Source organism: Carassius auratus, chromosome 20 (assembly GCF_003368295.1).
Source record: "Carassius auratus strain Wakin chromosome 20, ASM336829v1, whole genome shotgun sequence".
In the NCBI taxonomy this organism is placed as follows: Eukaryota; Metazoa; Chordata; class Actinopteri; order Cypriniformes; family Cyprinidae; genus Carassius; species Carassius auratus.
In genome coordinates, this window is record NC_039262.1 from 1,351,896 (window position 1) to 1,372,914 (window position 21,019).

At 35.6% G+C, this 21,019-nt stretch overlaps 1 pseudogene; it reads left to right on the forward strand.

Moving 5' to 3' along the window:
- The window catches only part of LOC113120478 (kelch-like protein 29), a 255,212-nt pseudogene that overhangs the window by 231,543 nt on the left and 2,650 nt on the right, over positions 1-21,019 (forward strand).

Genomic DNA, 21,019 nt, shown 5'->3' on the forward strand with positions numbered 1-21,019 from the left:
CGGCGATATTCTGTTGATATTATATATATATATGTGTGTGTGTGTGTGTGTGTGTGTGTGTGTGTGTGTGTGTGTGTGTGTGTGTGTGTGTGTGTGTGTGTGTGTGTGTGTGTTTATAAAAGTTTTTGTAATTATGTTGTCTTTTTTGTCTTTTGTATTAGTTTTTGTTTGGTTATGTTTTTGTTTGTTTGTTTATAGATTTGTATTGTTTTAGTTGTAGTTTTTAGTTATAGTTTTAGTTTTTAGTTTGTTGATTTAGTTTTAGCTGTTTTAATGTTTATATTTTATGGTACTTATATTCATGTTTATTTTATTTCAAGTGATATATATTTAAATGTATTTAATAATAATAATAATTACAATCACAACAACAACCCTGGATGCTAGCAAGTAGTTGCAAGTTGCAAGCTTCCATACTTTGTAAAGATTGAAATGGATCAATATACCTGTGCAACTCTGTCTTTTTTGTTTGTTTGTTTTTTTTGTTTCTATTTTGATGTAAGGAGAATTGCTTCTTAATTGCATTTTACCTTTATAAATGAAATCAAGTGAATCAGGAGGTACACACGATTCCCATTCCCGCTCCCCAACATCAGATATCATCCATAATAAACAACACATTCAAGTCATCCTCAAAAATTTAAAGTCAACGTGGTTTGCGTTATAAGTGATTTGGGTAGATATAAAGTATTTCTTTATGTGTTCTTTTTAAACACATGAAGCTTTGAAGTGTTAAATGACCATAATGAAGAGCAAAGGATTAACATGAGATGTTTAACTGATTTTTTATCTGTATGTTTTATCATTCTAGTGCTGTTACAGAGTCAATCCTCCTTATGAACCAGATAAATCATTCGTTTTTTTCTAGCAAGCTTTCGTGCTTTTCCTCATTAGCAGTACACAAAATGCGTTCAAAATCAATTGTGCTGTCAACATTATAATTACAGCTTATGATCAATATCAGTTAGCTTCCACAGTGAATCTTTAATTAACACTCGGAAAGTCTCGGTTTGAGAAAAGTTACTTTCTAATGATCCCTTCTTTATATTGTTATTTCTATATTTACATGGGCATTTATATTACTGAATTATTTGTGTGTGTGTGTGTGTGTGTATGTGTATATACTGTATATATATATATATGGTCAAAAAAGCTACAAGTTATTTTTTTTCTAGCTTTCTTGCTTTTCCAGATTATCATTACACATGAATGTGAACAAAATCAATTGCTCTGTCAACATTCATAATTACAGCTTATGATCAATATCAATTTGCTTCCACAATGATTCCTTAATTAACAAGTCCAGCCTGAAGGAAATGCAAAGTTTCCCTCTCGTAATTATGATTTCATAGAGCCATACGCATGCACTGAGCTCCTGAATATGATCCTTCTGACATGAGTTGAGCACAGCAAAACAAAGATGTGAAGCACTGCAGTATGGGAAATATATGTTCACAACAGTCTCATTTTTTGCTCATATCTCCTCATGTGAATGTGTTTAAACTCTTAGAGTGAGATTGTGAAACGTCTGATGCTTCAATTGTGGGTGGCACGAGGGGGCAAGATTAAACAGGGCAATCAAAAAAACATTATGGCTGGTATTAAAGGAGCCAGCCGCAGCTCATTACTGGTCTGAAAGGAGCTCAGGTGTCCCTATGAGTGCACAAGTCTGTCAAAACCAGCCTAGAATTTGATATTTCTCTGTAATGTCCATCATATTGTGATGCAGCGACTTTCCCCGTGACACCTTTGCACTTAAAGCTGCGGTAGGTAACTTTTGACGCTGTAGCGGTTAATAAACAGAACTGCTTGCGTCTTGCGGAAGAACATCGTAGCCGGAACTACTTCTCTCTGTTTATGTCTATGAAGAATCACAAAGATACTGGGTTACTCCGCCGCGGTACCCCCGAAGCAATCTAAAATAGTCCGAATATAAACACTTATTATAGGTGTACCCTAGTGATTCAGGACAAGCTAAAAACACGGTTTGGAAAATGGATTCATGGTGTACTCGCTTATTATATACATTTTTCTACATTTTGAACACAAACAAAGTTACGGACCGCAGCTCTGATTGGTTGTTTTTTACCGGGAGCGGATGACTTTCTGCAAATGGCAATAGGACCACTGGGAGGAGCCAGAGGAGCTTGATTTTTTTCACAGATTATCTGTCTCATATTCTACTGTCAGGACATAATGACAGGTTTAATAAATATGTAAAAAATATTTTTTTACAAAAGTTCCCTACAGCACCTTTAATAACCCAAAACTTCAGATGAAGGTTTCCTTCCCTTCCAGAAATGAGCTGCGTTGATCATGTTATATGGATTAGTTTATGTATAAAGCCCTGAAGCGTGCCGGACGTGCATGCATGCATGTATGCTGAGTTTAGATGTTCAGCATCCTTCACCCAGTGCTTCAGTCTGTATGTGTTGCATGTGAAATCGATATCATAACTCAACTGCTCACCATTATATTCTCATTATTGTGAGTTTAGCTGAGCGAATGCATGCTGTACCTCAGCGCTCAGTAGCGCCACAGGGATAAACACTTACTATTGCAAGCATATAGTTTCAACAACCTCAACAGCTTGAATATTTGATTTGAGTTTGTATCCCGGTGTTTGTGGGTAGGTTTTGTTGTAGCGTGTGTACTGTACACGAGTGAATCCTAGGATTTGATCAGCATAGACGAATGAAACCTCTTCCCCCATCATGAAGTCATTTACAGTGTGACGGTGTTAAACTTACACTGAGATTATAGCTCAGCCCCTTGAGAAGGTATATGATTCAGCTTATTAGAAGTATTTGTTAAGACTGGCTAATAATATAGTTTCTGATTCTAACCATGTCCTGCATAATGAGTTTGAACTATTACCATCGAACCAGAGGTACCAAGATTGAACAAAGTTAGGCTGAATCATTCTTTTGTGCATCAGGCTGTCCTCAAGTTGAATAAATGGTTTTCTGAACATTGTGTAGTTGTATAAGTGTATTAGGAGGGTAAGGTCTAATGTGTCTTGTTCTTGTGTGGATCAGGTGCATGTTTTTGCTTAAAGGATGCTGATTGTTGTAAACACAGATACTGGGATGCAAGAAAAATATCAGACTTGTCTGACAATAAGGTGCTACATCACATCACATAAATGATAATCGACTGTAATAATGATCAGCAACCAATTTCATTACTGATTAGTTGAATATTTGAACTGTGCATGAGGAATGTCCATCAGCGATAGCACTTTTAAAGTATTCAATATGTTAGGTACAGTAATTTCATTCTGAAGGTTGCAGTTAATTATCACTATCTCTGTTAATCATCATTGCATAACAGATGCTGTCACTGATGGCAACTAACAGTAAAAAGTTTGAATTTATATATTTATATTTACTGTAGATTAATTTGAAGTGTATGTATTAATATTTTAGTTATTTAGTATATATATAGTAATTTTATTTGATATTTAAACATATAATTATAAAAATAATGTTAAAATGTATACATTCATTGCGTTATTGTTAAGACTATATATTAATATTTTATATATTTAAATAGATCATATGGTTTTAATTAAAAAAGTTTTTATAAATTATTATTACTTTATATATAAATATAAAATCAAAGTTAACATTTTTAATTTATTAATGTTAAATATATAATTGAAGTTGGAATTTATAAATTAATATCATATTAATTTAAATGTATGTATTAATGTTAAATCATTTTAAATGTATTAATGATTTTAAATGTTAATTTATAAATTCAAACTTGAATTGTGTGCAATTTATGTGTTTATTAAATATAAATGAAATGTAAAATGTAAAAATTTGAATTAATGAATTCTTTATTATTAAAATGCTTTATTCATTGATATTGATAATTGTACTAATATTTTATTATAGAAATTATATTTATTTAAATGTATATATATATATATATATATATATATATATGAATGATTTAATTTTAATTAATTATATTATATTAATATATAAAATGAAGACTGCAACTTTATGAGCTAGCATGTATATATTCTGTGGCCTGCATGACACATCTCCAGTCTGGACACACCGTTGAACATTGCATTACTGAGACATATTTGTCAATATGCCATGTTTTAAGTTCATCTTAGATGAAAAATATAGCTTACAAAGTCTAGTTCCATCTTTCTTGCCCTCTTTCGATCTCTAACCCCTTGTTTGTGGCCCTCCATCTGTCTCATGGTACGTTTTCATGCGCTGAGCCATGAAATCATTTCTGCTCAGAAGCATGTCTTCAGTAAGGCCTCTCTGTTCTGCCACCCAGCATGAGCGCATCGGGCGGCTTCTGTCCCAGGGTCACGCTGCTGGCTGTGTTATTGCCATGAAACAGTGTTTAAGTTTCATTTCTGATTTAGTTTGTGTGCAGGAAAACTGTTAAGTGCAGTTGATTGCTATTCCAAAACAAATAAAAGAAATGACCCCCCACCCCACCCCTAAACTCCATTTTGAGTTTAATGAGCTCATATAGATAATACAGCCAAATAGCTCTGGAATATTTGCTATAATTGCTGAGTTGATTCAGATAATGAGAGCAACAACACAGAGCATTAGAGCGGAGAACGGTGCAGAAAGCATGACCTCACACGCTCTGTGCTGCTGTTTCTAACACTATCCAAATCAAACTCGGCTTGATTTCCTGCTCGTTTGTGCAGCTGAGGCTTCGCATTATTACATGCTTTCTGTTGTTTAATATGCCCTTGCGGTTCTTTTTAATTAATGGAAATTAAAGGAAATCTCCTATAGATAAAGAACCATTCATATTAAAATAACACATGCAGAAATAACTAAATAAAAGTTTGTAAGTAAGTATTTCAAGTTTGAATTGATGTGAAACTTTAGTTGCTCTAACTGCTCTCCATTTTTCTTTAGCCTTTTAGCCTTCACTAGCTCATTTAAATAGTCCTGAAGTGTGATAAATGATTTTTTAAAGTGCAATTATTTCGTGTAGGTCATTAAACTGCATTTATAATGATTATAAAATGATTAGCAAAACTGTGTAGAAGTTTTAAATGGAGTATGACTTGCCATACCACAGGATATGACAACTTTATAATGTACTGTACAGTAAGGCAGACAAACAATAATAATAATTATAATAATATTGTTATAAATGTATATATTTATATAAAAATACATATATATTTAGATTAATAAATAAATCTATATTTATGTATTTGTTTATATGCATATTATTTTGTGTGTGTGTGCCTGTAACTTGAATTATGCATGACTTTCAAATTATTAAATTCATGTTTGAATAAAATAATTGCTTGGGAATTTATACATTTCTATCTTGGCAAAACACTTTGCAGAACAAGATTTTTAATTTATTTATTTTTTACACCGTATATAATGTAATGTTGCATTATACATCCATGTATAATTGTGCATCCTGAAAATATTAAATAAATGGAATTTAGAACTTGCTCCTAATGAATTGTTAATTTATTATTATTATTATTTGCTTTCTTTACCGGTAAAAATCTTAAAATAAAATTAAAATATAAAGTTAAGATAAATGTACTTGGAAAAGCAACCCTGAAAATCAAAACATATCCATATTAGTTTGAACAGCCTGAATTGAATGTGTCTTCCTGCACTGGCAGATTTAACGATACTTTAAAGTCTTCGTATTGTATTCTGCGTACTGTTTTGTAATGCATATTTCATTTGTTTAAAGCATATGAGGCAGTTAACTGCAAAATAAAAACAGGAGTTTTTGCATTGTGTGCATACAGTAGTGCACGTAGTAAAATGTACTTTGTTGTTTAGTTGAGGAAGACGCTTCACTGGTAGCTCTGAGATGTGAGACCCCCGAGGGTCCATTCACTTCCAGTCTGCCCCGACCGATGCTCAGCGTCCCTCCACAGAAACGCTTTGACAGTAATCCTGTTCCTATTGTCCTGTAACCTGAAGAAAGTGTCAGGCCCTTCAGTGCACCCTACTGAGCTCACACTCACAGTCTAAGCTTAGAAACACACACACATGGATGCACACTGGACTTTGGGCACATTTTGAACCCTTTTAGTATCGCAATTTAAACTTAATGAAAGTGGGAAGTAGTGCATTTTTCAATTAGTGGTTGTAGTTTTGCTTTTAGTTAAAATTACTACATTTTTATTTATTTTTTACATTTTTGTATTATTATATAAACTAAAAACAAAATATTGTTAACTAAATTAAAGTTAAAGAAACTAAAACCGTAATAAACTTACTAAAAGCCACACACACACATATTTATAAAGAATTTTGAAGTTTAATTTTGCAATTAATTTTTCACGTAGAGCCAGGTAGGTTTGGACAGATATTTTCCCTTAATTAGTAAAATCATTGTTTAAAAACTGCATTTTGTATTATCTTTGTGTTATATTAAAATTAGTTTAATGATCCGAATCTTTTAAGTGTGACAAATATGCAAGTTTTAGTAAAATGTCAGTATCATATACTATACTAGTATATAGTTTATATATTTTTAACTTGTTATAGTTGAGCTTTTAGTTTTTAGTTTGTGTTATTTTAGTACCTTAGATTAAACAATGTGCATGTGTGTGTGTGTGTGTGTGTGCATATATTTTCTTCTAGTAGCTGCTCATTTATTATCAGAGTTATGATCAGTGTGTGTGTGTGTGAGGGGCATGTTCTGCGGCGGGACCGCGGGTGCTTGGCCTGTAGCGTGGGCTGCGTTCCCTCACCCCCCGCTGTGATAATCCAGCACACGGTGAGATTAAGAATCTTCAGAGCGCCGTCACCCGCTGCGCCCGCTCCCCTTCCTCCAGCTCACTCTGCCCCGTCCCCTGCCTCTCGTTCCTTCTGCTGGTGTAGAAAATGAGTATGAAGAGGAGCCAAAACCTCCCTAAACCCCTTCTCTAATTACAAACCTCTCCGTTCCCGTTCTCCCGGCTCCATACGCGTGACCGCGGGCAGGATTCGATCGCCAACCTCCTGGAGCGATGCGCTCTGCGGGGCAGCTCGCTCCCTCCGACTCAGTTCGCTGAGCTCGTGGCCAGAAAAAGCTTCTTCCATCATCTCAGAAAGGGGCATGTTTAGTCCTGGTGGGTATCTAATGAGAGGATTCTGGGCCTCTCGTGGAATATGCTTTCCTTGCATCCCAAACGAGGGACTTGTAAGTTTCTCGAGGCACTGAATTACAGTTCGGTTACATTGAAAAACAGTTTTTGTGAATCATAATGCAGCTGATATCATCATTGCATATTGTCATTCTGTAGCTGATTCTGAATTAAGTTGGAGGCTTGTTTAAATCATGGCACTGACAACAGCAAAAACATTGAATCTGTTTGTTGACTTTGTGTTCAAAGTTTCTTTGCCCGCAGATAAAAAGCAGCAGATATTGCACATAAACTCAGAACATACAGTTGTGCTGGAGAAATTTGTTGGCGAAGAACTTTGTGGTGCTTGTGAAACTCTTTTAATAAGACACGATTCCATCAACCTCACAAAATTTGATCTAAGCAGAACTGCCAGTTCACCTCTAAACAAACCGAGTTGCTCACGTTAAACTTACATCAGTTCACACTGGAGACAGAAAGACCAAACCCTTGAGTCTGACAGCGGAGCAAATTCTAATATTTGGCCATGCATGAGGTTACTGGGAACTTTTAGCTTTCACCCCAGTAAAATTGCGAGGTTTACTTGATGAAAAAGGCCCTGAATATTCAGAGAGCCCGGATCAGTCATGTGTGCTGTGACGGCGATATATTTGGGCTGCACCCGAGGAGGATATAAGGTTGGTGGAAGTAATGGATGTCTGAGCGAGACTGTGTACCATCACCAGATAAATGACTGGCTGATGGTTTGGGAGATTTCCAGGTTGCACCGGCAGGCAACTCATTTCTCTTGTTCCTTCCTGCTTTCCCTCTGCCCCTCCAGCGGAGGAAAGCAGAGGGTTTGCTGACGGAAGATACGGCTCGTGCTGGAGAAACAGGATGATGAACGGAGCCACGGGAAAGATTAGGAATACCCACCGTTTCCTCCGTGAGATATGCGGCTTGTGATGTCACAAAATATTATCTGCACTGTTTTTATAAGTAAATTAATAGTTTGTGTGATGTATTTATATGGCGATCAGGTTTGTAGTATAGGTTTGGCTCATTTACATGAAATAATATATATATATATATATATTTTTTTTTTTTTAAGTAAAAAAAATGCATCTTTGATTCAGCAAGGATGCAATAAATCATTTAATTGGAGTAAGGATGCTGAAAATTCAGCTTAAGTTTTTAAACCTTTAAATAGAAAATAGTTATTTCAACTGTAATAATATTTCACAGTATTGCTGTTTATTTACTGTATGCTTGATCAAGTAAATGCAGCCTTGTTGAGCATAAGAGATGTCTTTCAAAAAAATGAACTTTTGACCACGATCTGATAAACATTCGAGCATGTGATGGTTCGATGGATGACAGTAATGTTTCCAGAAGAGAAGTTGTGTCACAGATAAAAGTGAAATAATGTGCAGCTGAGTCTTTCTTTAGAGAAGACCACAGACAGCAGTGAAAGTCACGGGCTGTTCTTTTGTCGTTGTCTGTGGATCCTGTGCGACTCGGCCAGCAGCACTCAGGTGTATGGTAAGCACCGCTTCATTCAGGACATAATGAAAAGGGAAGCGCGGGCGGGTAATGAAGTCTTGGGCGAGCTTCTGTGGCTGAGACTGCTCTCGCCGTGAGCTTTGGTAATTGGCGCCTGACCTACTCCGCCGTCGAGTTGTAATGTCACAATTTGTGTGTGATGCACAAATCCAATTAAGTCGGAGTGCTGTGCGGAGTTCTCCTGATGGAGGCTCAAGGTGCCCTCTGCAGCGATACTGTGTGTGCAGACGCCACTGGAAGCCTGGAAGAGCCACATCACAAATTGGTGAGATCAGAGAGATTATTAGACATGTCTGTGTGGGCTGATCGCGCCGGCCCTTTAAGAGCAGATTAAATGAAGTTAACCGATGAAATGAACATCTCGTGTGTACTGCAAACAGAACTAAAAAGCAGGTTTTTATCCACCCGGACGCAATATAGTGTGTAAAAGATGTTAAGATAGGAGGAAGAAGTAGACAGTTGATTGTACACCATGTTTTTACACCAAGGCTTAAACAGATAATGATGCACTTAATTAAGGCAAGTGCAAACGGAACGCTAGTCAGCAAAATCACGGGAAAATCACTGTAACTCACCAGGAACTAAAAGATAGTAAATAGAATTTTAGTCTGTAAAATAGCATTTTTTAAAGCACATATTGTGTGCGTGCTGAATTTAATTACATTTAATTAAATTAGAGTTTTACTCCATCTATCAACTATGTTAGGTCCTTGAGTTTTTTGTTTTTTTCTTTTACATCTATTTGTCTTTCAAAGAAACATTACTATGTCTAGACAGGAGGGATATCTTGATTTATAAAATAAATATTCTATTCTATTTTTATTTAATTGTATTTTATTTAGTTTGATTGAATAGACGAGTTAACATTATTATGTTCAGACAGTAATATGTTGATTTATAAAAGATATTTATTTTATTTTGGTGATGAGTTAATATTACCATGTCCATTAATATGTTGATTTAAAAATAGTTTATATTTGATTTAATTTGTGAGTGAAAAGGTGTCTTTTATTTACAATAAATTGAAAAAAATAAATAATCAGTTTGTGTGTTGAGTAAATATGAATGATTTAACAATAGATAAACATGGGTGTAAATATGTTTGTTATTTTGCATCAGATTTTTGATACAAGCAACTTTACCTTTCTTTGAGAAATAAGCACAAGCTTCAGCTCTAATGTTTATTTCAGTGTTCATTCTGTCTCTCTAGTTAAAAGGCCATTAAATCACTAATGGCCAAAGCATGAAATGTCCATAGTTGCATTACAGGAGTTGTTCTGTTATTTTCTGGCCCATGATCATGTTTATGTTTTCTTCTGTAAAGCAGTTAGTTCTAATTTGATTCTGAAGGTTATTTGCTTCTCTAAGTGAATGCAGTGTGACACTGTAAGAAGTAGTAGTATGCATAGAGACTACTTTTGTCAGAAGTTTTATTTTGCTTTTTTAAGTTTGATATTTAAAACTGAACTTTGATGAATAATTAAAAAGTGTATAAATAAATTAAATAATGAACCAGTCTAAGTGACATATCACCTTTTGAGTCTGTTAATTTATTGATATGACACCGATTTCTGTCAATATTCTTGACCAAAGTGTAGAAGCTCTAAAGAATTAATTTGAAGACAGTGATGAAGCTATTATCAGCACAGCAGATAACACACACCATAATTAAGATGTTCAGAGACGCTGTGTGCTCAGCTTGATATCCTTTGCATTTTTTAATTCATTTGCTTTTTGCACTTTGGTTTTAGTTTATGGACAGTTTTCCATTTACCTTTTTTCAGTTTCTCTTAGGGGTGGGAATTCTTAGGCATTTCTAGATTAGATCTGATTCCAGAAGCCATGATCATACTGAAAATGATTCAGTTGTCCATATACATTTATGTATATTTAAGGTGTTGTTTTAAATTGAAACAAGAGGGAAATTGGAAGAACAGAAAAAAGTTAAATATTCTCATATATATATATATATATATATATATATATATATATATATATATATATATATATATATATATATATATATACACACAAACACACACACACACACACACACACACATACAGGTGCATCTCAATAAATTAGAATGTCGTGGAAAAAGTTTATTCATTTCAGTAATTCAACTCAAATTGTGAAACTCGTGTATTAAATTAATCCAATGCACACAGACTAAAGTAGTTCAAGTCTTTGGTTCTTTTGATTGTGGTGATTTTGGCTCACATTTAACAAAAACCCAACAAATTAGAATATGGTGACATGCCAATCAGCTAATCAACTCAAAACATGAGGCATTAATTAAAGCAAAAGGAGCGCCAACCAAGTATTGAGTTCATGTACAGTAAATGAACATACAGTATTTCCAGAAGGCAAACAATTAACAAAAAAAAAAAAAAAAAAATTATTGGTCTTTTGAAGTACAGTATTGTAATTTGTTGAGATTGTGATTTGGTGGGATTGTGTTAAATGTTTTAGTTAAAATCGTCACCGTTAAAAGAACCAAAGACTTAGGCTTGGTTCACACGGGACAGTTTTAAAATTGTCGGACGATTTTCCAAACCTGAGAGACCCCACACACGGCAATAAAAAATCACGGGTCTAACAGTTTTGGTCGTTCAGTGTGTGGTGTGCAGCCACACGGCAATATCAACACATCACACACGAACCGATTTGACTCCCGAGCATTCCCAGGTCAGACGGGAAATCTCGCAAAATCGAGATCAAACGTGACTTCAGAGTAAACAATCATGGCGGACGAAGAGGATGCAGTGGCCATAGTTTGTGCTTTGTTTTTAACGGAAAAAAAAAACATAAGAAAAACAAGAAAAGGCGATGGTCAAAGAGGTGGAGACAACGTGAGCATGGACTATACTTGCTACTTCATGATATGGAGGAAAGTTGTTGTTTTCTCTCATAGAAATGTTGTTACGTACTACACAGATTAATAACCGTTGAAATAAACGTTCATATATTCATTTCCATGTACTCTGGTGGACTGCAGTTGTGGATGTAGTTATGCCCATCGACTTTATTTGTATTTGTTATATTATATACGCCGGCTGTTTTGATTTTGTTTCCCGGTACTTCCTCACCGCCTCGTCACCTCGCTTTCTGATTGGCTACACGCCACAGTCCACAGGCTGCGTGATTGTTTGTCCTCAGGGGACACCACACACAAGAAGAAATTGGGCCAAATAAATCCAACATGTTGGATATCCCCGATCTGAGATCGGAGCGGTCCCGACGTTCTTCCGAGCAGAGGAGAGCAGTCTTAACACACCACACATGGCAGGAATATTTGATCAGATTATTTTACAATAATCGGAGCATCCTAAGATTGTCGGAAGGGGTGAATCGGGGCTAAAATGTCTTATTATTTATATAATTGTTTTTTATCAGAACAGCTTTCACATTGAGAGTGACATTTTAAACTGGACATTGATAATCTACAATACAACTGCACATTTAGCAAGGGACTCATCTGGCGTTCATCTGTAGTTCCTCAAGACTGCTGTAAAAGGATCTTTATCTATAGACTGTCCAACCGGATGACCTTTATAAAGACCCGAGGAAGCAAAGGTCACCTCTTTTCTGAAGAGAATTGGTGAGTTGTATTTATTGTTGCAGGAGCAGGACTAGGATGCCGCTGTCATCCCATACAATTAACCTCTGATCCCGGTGACAGGTTCTGCGTTTGTAGCCGGACGAACGCAGAGGAGCCTGTCACAGGGCTTTCCCCAGCCATTCTCTGCAGAAACTAAAGCCAAGCGTGTTCAGACAGTGCTGTGAGCGATATTCACGCTGAGATTGTTTGGTCACTGCAGCCCAACGCATCCATCCACACGGCAGACATTCACTGCTTAACGCGTTTGCTGTGCTGATTACTTCACAATAAATAATACAGAAGTTTAATTGCAGTGTGAGGAAGCTGAAGTCTTCCGTGATGTCTCTGTGAGGGGCCGTAACCTCAATTACAAACCGCTTCAGCGTGCGTGAAACAAGATTCAGACTGCAAATTAAGTCCATCAAATGCTGTTTATTTATTGTGACGGGCCACAAAGGGCAAGAGAATGTCTTTTTCTGCCATCAAAATGCTTCTTTTCAAAAACACACATCTGTTTTAATGCATTTAGCTCTCAGAATAGAACTAAGCTTGTTCTCCTGCAGCCAGGATTGGCATTGTACACAACAGGGGCTTGTTGTTCATTTAAAGGAACAAAAACTTGATTTAAAACATTTTTGTGAGCTGAAATTGTTTAAAGCAAAGTAATTGTAGGGCTTAAGTTAATAACACATGGTAAAATAGTGAACTAAAAAGTAATTAAAACTAGTATGAAACTAGACAATATAATAATATTAAATTTATTATTTAATAATCCACATAAGAACAAAAAACAAGTTATTTATATTCACTGCTGATTGGAAAAAAACAAATTCAAGCGGTTTCAATTATTATTTAGATACTAGTTCCACAGAAATTTTACGTTCAGTCAATTTCTGTCTTTAAAGTGTTGCCTGAATTGTTAATTTTAGTTGTCTAAACCTTTACTGAAATTGTTTATTGTGCATCTAACCCTAACAAGAAATGTTTTTTATTTGGTCAGACATTAAGAAAACTACAGTAAATTAGGTAAATTACAATTTAACGATTATGTTAACTAAGATTTATTATTTGGGAATCATAAGAAATTGTTGTGGAACTAGTTATTATATTTTATACTGAGTTTAAGAAAATGTGTTCCTGTAGCTCAAGTGGTAGAGCATTGCGCATTACCTGACCGTGAACTTGACAAGATGGCACTGCTGTTTCTCCCGCAAAGTCTCGCATGTATATATTCATATATATATATCATATATTCATATATTTGTGTAGACTTCATATAATATGTCTTCTCAACTAAGTCCAAGCAATAAAATGTGTTGAATTCTACATCCATATATGTGGATTAAAGCTCTAAGCCTCGAGAGACTGTGTTACAGTGATTTTACCCCAGAAAAGAGTGTAATTAGGCATGACGTGAAGCTGAAAACCTTCTTAACTGCTGTAAAATCATTAGAATGGCCTCTTGGGGCTCCTTTCTTTTATAAAGCGGCAAAAGCAGTAAAATGAAAGATAGTCATAATTATGAGTTAAATGCATTCATAGCTAGATGTTTGCATTTCCTCAAAGTTATGTGAACTGTTTTTATGCGGTGCGTTTGCCAAGTGTTGCTATGCAGATTCCAGAGTGGTATTATTGAGATTAGTGAATGTTATTATTGAGAACTAAATCTAAAACTAATCAAATGTTTTTCTTATTGAAATAAAACTAAAAAAAAATGTTTAAATAAAATGAGAAATGTTGTCTTGACAACTAACTGAAATTTTAAAGTACTAAAATCACTAAAACAAGAAATATTAACTGAAATAAAGTAACCGATAATACGAATTTAAGTTAGTAACGTAATAAAACTAAAACAGAAACACACAATGACCAAAACATAGATAAATAATATAAAAAAAGATTAATACAATTATTGAAGTAAAATGAGTTTATGTTGGCACTAAAAATACTGAAACTAAAACTGAAGTTAAAAACAAATACATATTTAAAATAAATTATATTTAAAATGGTAAGAAGTAGCATATACAAAAAAAATTATAAAATTACACTGATTTTATTTTAATTTAGTGTTACATTGACTAAAACTAAAATGAAAATAAAACTAAATAGGAAAAAAAAAAGATTAAGAAAAATGACAAAAGCACGTACCAAAAATACTAAAACTGAAGTAAAAAAATAAAAATAATACAAAAATTTAATGAAAATTTGAAATTAATAGAAATGCTTATTAAAACTAAATTCATAAATCAAATTATTGAAACCAAATCAAATCTAAATAGAAATATATAATATATAAAAATCAAATTGTAAAATTTTAATAAATCTAATAATAAAGCAACACAGATCTTGGGGTGTTCTGTGTGGTTACAACGATGTTTAGCTTGGCAAACACAATCACAGTAAACAGAATAATAAACTCCATCATCTTGGTGCAAGTTGCAGGTGTGTGTAGGATACGTCCAGCGCTGGACAGTTTTATGATTTTAAATAAAGCACAGATCATTTGCTTAATGCTGTAGCAATTCCTCAAATAATGAGAGACCACGGACTCCCAAGACGTATCGATTCCAGCCGAGCGTGTTTACGCCGCTGGCTCGGCAAGCGCAGCGAACTTGACCCTTGACCGCTATGACATCGCGTAGATATACCTGAGAGGAACGGCAGATAAACCGTTCTTCAAGGACGGGAGGAACGATAAGGACAGACAGGAGCTCAGAAGTGCCATCCTCTGGCTTTATCAGAGCAAACGTGAGGAGATTTTCTATTCATGTGTCCTAACAGCCCTCACCACCTCCCGCTCCGGCTGATCTGATTGGCTCCCTGCAGACACAGGTTACCAAAGCAGCCAATCAGAGACTCTCAGGTGATTAAACAGAGTGAATTGTGAGGCGGGTGAATGTGGGTCACAGTACAGTAGCTCTGATAATTACAGGAGCGCTGATGAGATCATCAGAGGACAGATCTGGATAACATCCATTATTATCTGCTCTCTATGTCACTCATTTCATTCCCTTCTCAGTCGCTTTTAGAAAGATCAGTTTCTGAAACTCACTTGGACTATATTGGAACAATATACACTAATGTTCAAACATTTGGGGTGGGCAGGTTTTTTTCTTCTTCTTTAAGGAAATTGTAAAAAAATGTCAGCGAGGATTCATTGAAAAATAGTAACTGTAAATGCAACTAATTGCAATTTTAAAATAACATTACTAATTAATACAAAAATGTATCTGAAATATGACACTTGTTTAAAAAAAAATGTTGAGCCTCTACAACGGCTACAAAAAAAGTAGTTTGTAGTGTCGAAACAGCAGAGACGGCGATCTTATTCAAGTGTGCACTTAAAAATTAGAACTTATCAAAGATAAACTCAGCTAGTCGAGTCACTTGCCATTACATTTAGCATTTTTGCATTATGTGATGCTGCGGCGTCTCACTCGATTTGTGCGAGCTGTTGCTAATGTATTTGCAGCCCGAGGCTTCTCATCCTGCCTGCTATATTCCTTTTCTCATCATCTTTATACCTCTGCTGATGTGGTCTGCAGTGAATTGAAATATTGGCAAAGCTGTTCATGCATTTATCTTACAGAAAGTATCTGTGGTTAGTAATCAGTTCCGTTCGCTTCATAATTGTGTTTGGTGTCCTCACGTGTTTGATTCATTAAATAGTTAATCAATAGGCGCAGGAGCCAAAGCATTTTGCCAATCTTGAGGCGTTCTCTGGCGTTCCCTCCAGCTGATTCAGCCTTTCGCGTGACCTTTTGGGGGACGTTGGGCGGCTGATCCTGAGAAGAATGGCGCAGAACGGTGAACACACGGCCCTCAGCAGCACTCAGGCTCTTTTTTACTTTTTCAGTTCAAATTACATTGGAATTGAGGGAGCAAACTGGATGCAGAATTACATTTGAATTAAATGAGAATTCAAAAACTCATTTTGAAATAGAAATTTAGTTCTAATATTGATTTGACAGCCTTGTTTGGAAATTTTGGCAAATGCAAAATGGCAAATGTGTGATGGAGGGTTATATGGATAGATAGACTTTAATTTCCATTTATGCAATTTATGTACAGTATTTCTTTATTTTTAATAAATTAATTTTTATTAAAATATTTATGTTTAAATATATTAAACTAAAGATTTTTAACATTCTTAAAGAAATATATAAGACATGTCCAAATTATTTAATCATTTTAATATTTTTTATTTTTTATTAATTCACTGTTATTTATATATTTCATAATATTTTTATGATGTTTGATGAATGAAATGGCACATATTTAGTCTGTTTATTTAATCATTTTTAATTAATTCACTTTTGTTTATATTTCATCATAATGCATTTTTTTAAGAATTAAATGCCACCTTTTTGGTCTTTTATATTTAATAATTTTCTAATAGTTTTTAATAAAAATAACTTTACTACATTACATTTACAAAATGTTAAAATGTTTAATACTTGATCTTAAATCTTATATATATATATATATGAATCTCTTTTAATAGCTCCAGTTCAGATTTCCATTAAATTTCATGCAAGATGTGACCAATTAACAAATCCACATTGTTAATCAAAATCGATCCTTCTTCAGTTGTGAATTGTGTCCAGCTCTGCTGATTTCTTGCTGTTACACTTATATAGCGTTGGTTTTTCACAATAAAGCACTGCGTCTTCATTAGGACACATTGCGAGAAGTATCTGTTGCAGTTAGAACCGTACAGACAGCAGCAATGCTAATAAAAGTATGTGTTTCTTTAGGTACGACACCATCACCAATCAATGGGAGACGGTGACTCCTCTGCCCAAACCCGTTCACTCGGCGGCTGCCACTGTGTGCGGAGGAAAGATCTACGTGTTCGGCGGTGTGAACGAAGCTGGACGCTCGGCTGGGGTTTTACAGTCTTACGTCCCTCAGACCAACACCTGGAGCTTTATAGAGTCCCCCATGATCGGTAGGTACTTCGTTTGAACACCAGTTTGTTAATGGAAAATAAAAAAATGTAAATCTTTGCGCAAAGACGATTTAAAAACATGTATTTGTCAGCATGGGACCAGGAGGTGTTTGAGTGTTTGTGGTCGGCCGTGGTGAAAGGCTTTTATGGGGCTGTTTGCTTTGCTCAGGGGCTCAATCGTAGCAGAAGAACAGCAGGACTGATACGGCAGATTGGGACTCACCATCTTTACTTGCAGTAGGAGGTTTTCAGGCTTCAATTAGCTCAGTGATTGCTGTGCTATGGCATCATAAAAGCCATTTCATAAACTAAATTAACTTGGTAATTAAATTAAGTTTCATTCAGTACATAAAACTAGATAAACATTAAAAATAATCATGCAAGTCCACATGATCATCTTTACTTGTTGTAATAATTGTTCAAACACTTGAGTATATTTCCATGTTTCCCTTTGTACAGAACAGTCTCGTTTAATCAACCTTCGAGCAGCTATTTATAGCTGAAGTTGTAAGTGTATGATTAGGTTAAAATGAACCGCGCTTTTTGAGAACCAGTAAAACTATTAACTAAAATTGCAGTATTAATCAGTAACGCTGTACATTAAGATACTATATGTTGACATTTAGTTGATAAAAATAAAAATGTATTGTGTTGAAATATTTAATATATTAATTTTATATAAATATTAATATTTATTAATAATAAATGAAAAAAAAAACTTTTATAACTGAACAAAATTATAAAACACAATACTTTTGTTTTTGCCCCAAGTGTTGCGTTTATCATTTCGTTAGTGTATATTAATAATTCATTGTATTCATTTATGGTGATATATTTTACATTATTTATATTAATTATTTTAAGATTTGAATGTCATATTTAAAATGTTATTATAAATTATTAATAGTAAATGCCATTTTAAAAAAACATTCATGATATCTTATGTTAAATGGTAATGGACAAAAACTTAATCTTAGCTCATGTTACTTCAAATATCAATATTATAATTGATATTTTAATTATAAATTATAAAATATTTGTTAACATTTCAATGCAAATTTAAAATTGAATATAAATAATTTAATGCAATGGATTTTTTTTTTTTAATAATATAAGATTGAAGTAATACAAATAATAATGTAACATTAAACATTGTTATATTTAACTATTCTTATCATATATTTATCTATCTTTGTTAATGTTACTTCAAATACTAATGCATTTTTAACCTTCACGTATGAAACTGTATATCTGCATTACTATAATATTTATATCAATTATAATAATATAATTTACTGTTGCAATATTAGTTGACTATACAAGGATAAATTAAGGATAAATACGAGCACGGTATGATTCGTGTCAGGAATAAGACTACCTCTATCCTGGCAGTGTTAGTGTTTGGTTCTTTCTCACTGATTGACAAGCCTTTAAGTCTTCATTTCATTTTCATATAGCCCTTTTTTCACCCAGAATGAGAAACTGCCATTCTACCATTGCATATTTCTACAGAGGTAATGGTCTTATGCTCAAGGCTTTTAACAGGTTCATTTCTTCAAGGTCCCCATGTGATTGTGTTGTTTGAAGACCTGCAGTCAGTAGTAAACACTACTGAGCAAACACTAGTTCAACCAGTGCCAACAAGACAAGCTGTCAGTGAAGGTCAAACAGGCAAAGAGCCACTGGAAGTGCACCAAGCCACGTGGACAGTGGGGAATTGATTGCAAACAATTGCTTGTACAAATTATACAAGATTGCAGGGCGTCTTTAGAGTACAGGCACATTAAAAAGTGATTTAGGGAGCCTCTGGAGAGTGTGATGAGTTATCACTGAACTGGCTCCCAGCCACTCACCGCTGGACTTGTCAACAAACATCCCTCAGTCTCCAAACTAAGAGCAGCCAGTGTTTATAAAACACGTTTAAAGCACGTCAATTGGCCAGGTCGGTACATTGAGACAGTTTGACTGAAGTAGTCTTGCTTAAAACGTTTCAACTTGTTTATTGCGGACAAAAGGTTATTGCCGGCATTGTCACCCCAACTCTCTGGGAATCCTGCTATTCAAACAACTCCTTTCCCCTTTCTTACACTTCTAATAGCTTTTCTCTGCCGCATTTTGCCTCTCCTGAAAATTGAGCGAGACACCTCTGCAAATTGGTGGCGCGAACCGTTGTTGTTGTCTTGTTTCGCTCTCAAAAAGCTGAATCTCATGTCTCCATTGTGTCAGATGCAGGTGCCCCATTTGATCGAAACCTTGAGACGTCTTGCCGGCGGCGAGAATTCATCAAAGAAGCAGACCGAGCTTCAGTGTCACAGTCGAGGCCCTCGAGTAGCGAGAACGTGGGCCAAACCCAACAATGAGCTATGCTGATAGCATCAGCGTTGGGTTTGAAAACGAGACAACTAACAGATAAAGAGCATTGCGTAGGGTGAGATTAGGACTCAACAGACCTGATCCTACAGCGCTGGCGACTCAGACCGCTCCTGACGCACACTGGGTGGTTGAATGAAGTGACTCTGCACAAAAGCAGTCGTTTTTGTGGGGGTAATGGAGGGGGAGGGGGCGCCACAACTGTGCTCTTGTTACAGAAGATGATGCCTCCTCCCTGGTTTATGCCGCCGATCAATTCGACAACGCTTGCTGTGACTGGAGTGGTATAAAAAGATGGTGTTATCTAGACTGTCACTCAAAGTCGAGCGGTGGGGGGGTTTAATGAGAAGCACCTGGAAGTCATGCCGCCAAGTGAGAGCCCATCTCGCACTTCCTTTTCAACCATTAAATCCAGCCGCTGTTTTACAGATCGCTTCTTTGCATGGCTTTCTCAGGCGTCAGTCGAAGGTGCGGAAAAAACCCCAAAACAAAACCTTGAACGCAGCCACGTGAATTATTCATAGGTGTAATAAATTGGCCCAGCTGTAATCGTTTGGGAGACAATTTCTCTGTCAGAAAGCGAAGGCTGATAGCCTCTCTCTTGCATTCAGCTCGACGACCTTTTCCGTGTTCACGACCATGCGTCAGGCTGTCAGTCATTTGCCCGCTCATGAAAAGATGTGATTATTTCTGTTTCTTGGCCATTTACCCCGTGTGAAGAAGGATAGAGTGAGTAAAACCTGTCACGTTGTGAAGGGTCTTTGGATATTACAGAGGTAATTTCCTCTGTATGGAATCATTAGACGAAACAGGCACCATATATCTGTTTGCCGTTATTTGTCATTCTCCGCTTAATAACGTAAAGCATAAAGGATACATGGATGTGGGAAATGGAATGTGGCAGCAAACAGGCTGGGAAAAAAATCATAAAAGCATTACGAATGGTGCTTCAAACCTGATTTCTTAAGATTGCGGACTGACACAGAACCCTAGTCCGTGTCATTAATTATCTGAATCTTTCCAAAAGAACATTTGGGAAATCGTTCCGATAAGTATGTAGGCATCCCAGAAGCTGTATTAAAAGCTGCAAAGAGCATTGAGCACAATGTGTAAGATAACGGCAAAACATTGCCTTTATTCCAAGGCAAAAATTCATCAACATACATCAGAGAAGTAACCTCTATCTATTGTTCTCTTTCCTCCTGTGCTCCTTTTGGGCTTATTTAGATAACAAGTATGCTCCCGCTGTGAGCCTCAATGGTTTTATCTTCATCCTGGGAGGAGCCTACGCCCGAGCCACCACTATCTACGACCCAGACAAGGGCAACATCAAAGCTGGCCCCAACATGAATCACTCCAGGCAGTTCTGCAGGTTGGTCTAATCAACAGTAGATGGAGCTACATGATGCAATAAACGATTACAAATGGTCTCTTGTTGTTCCTCCCC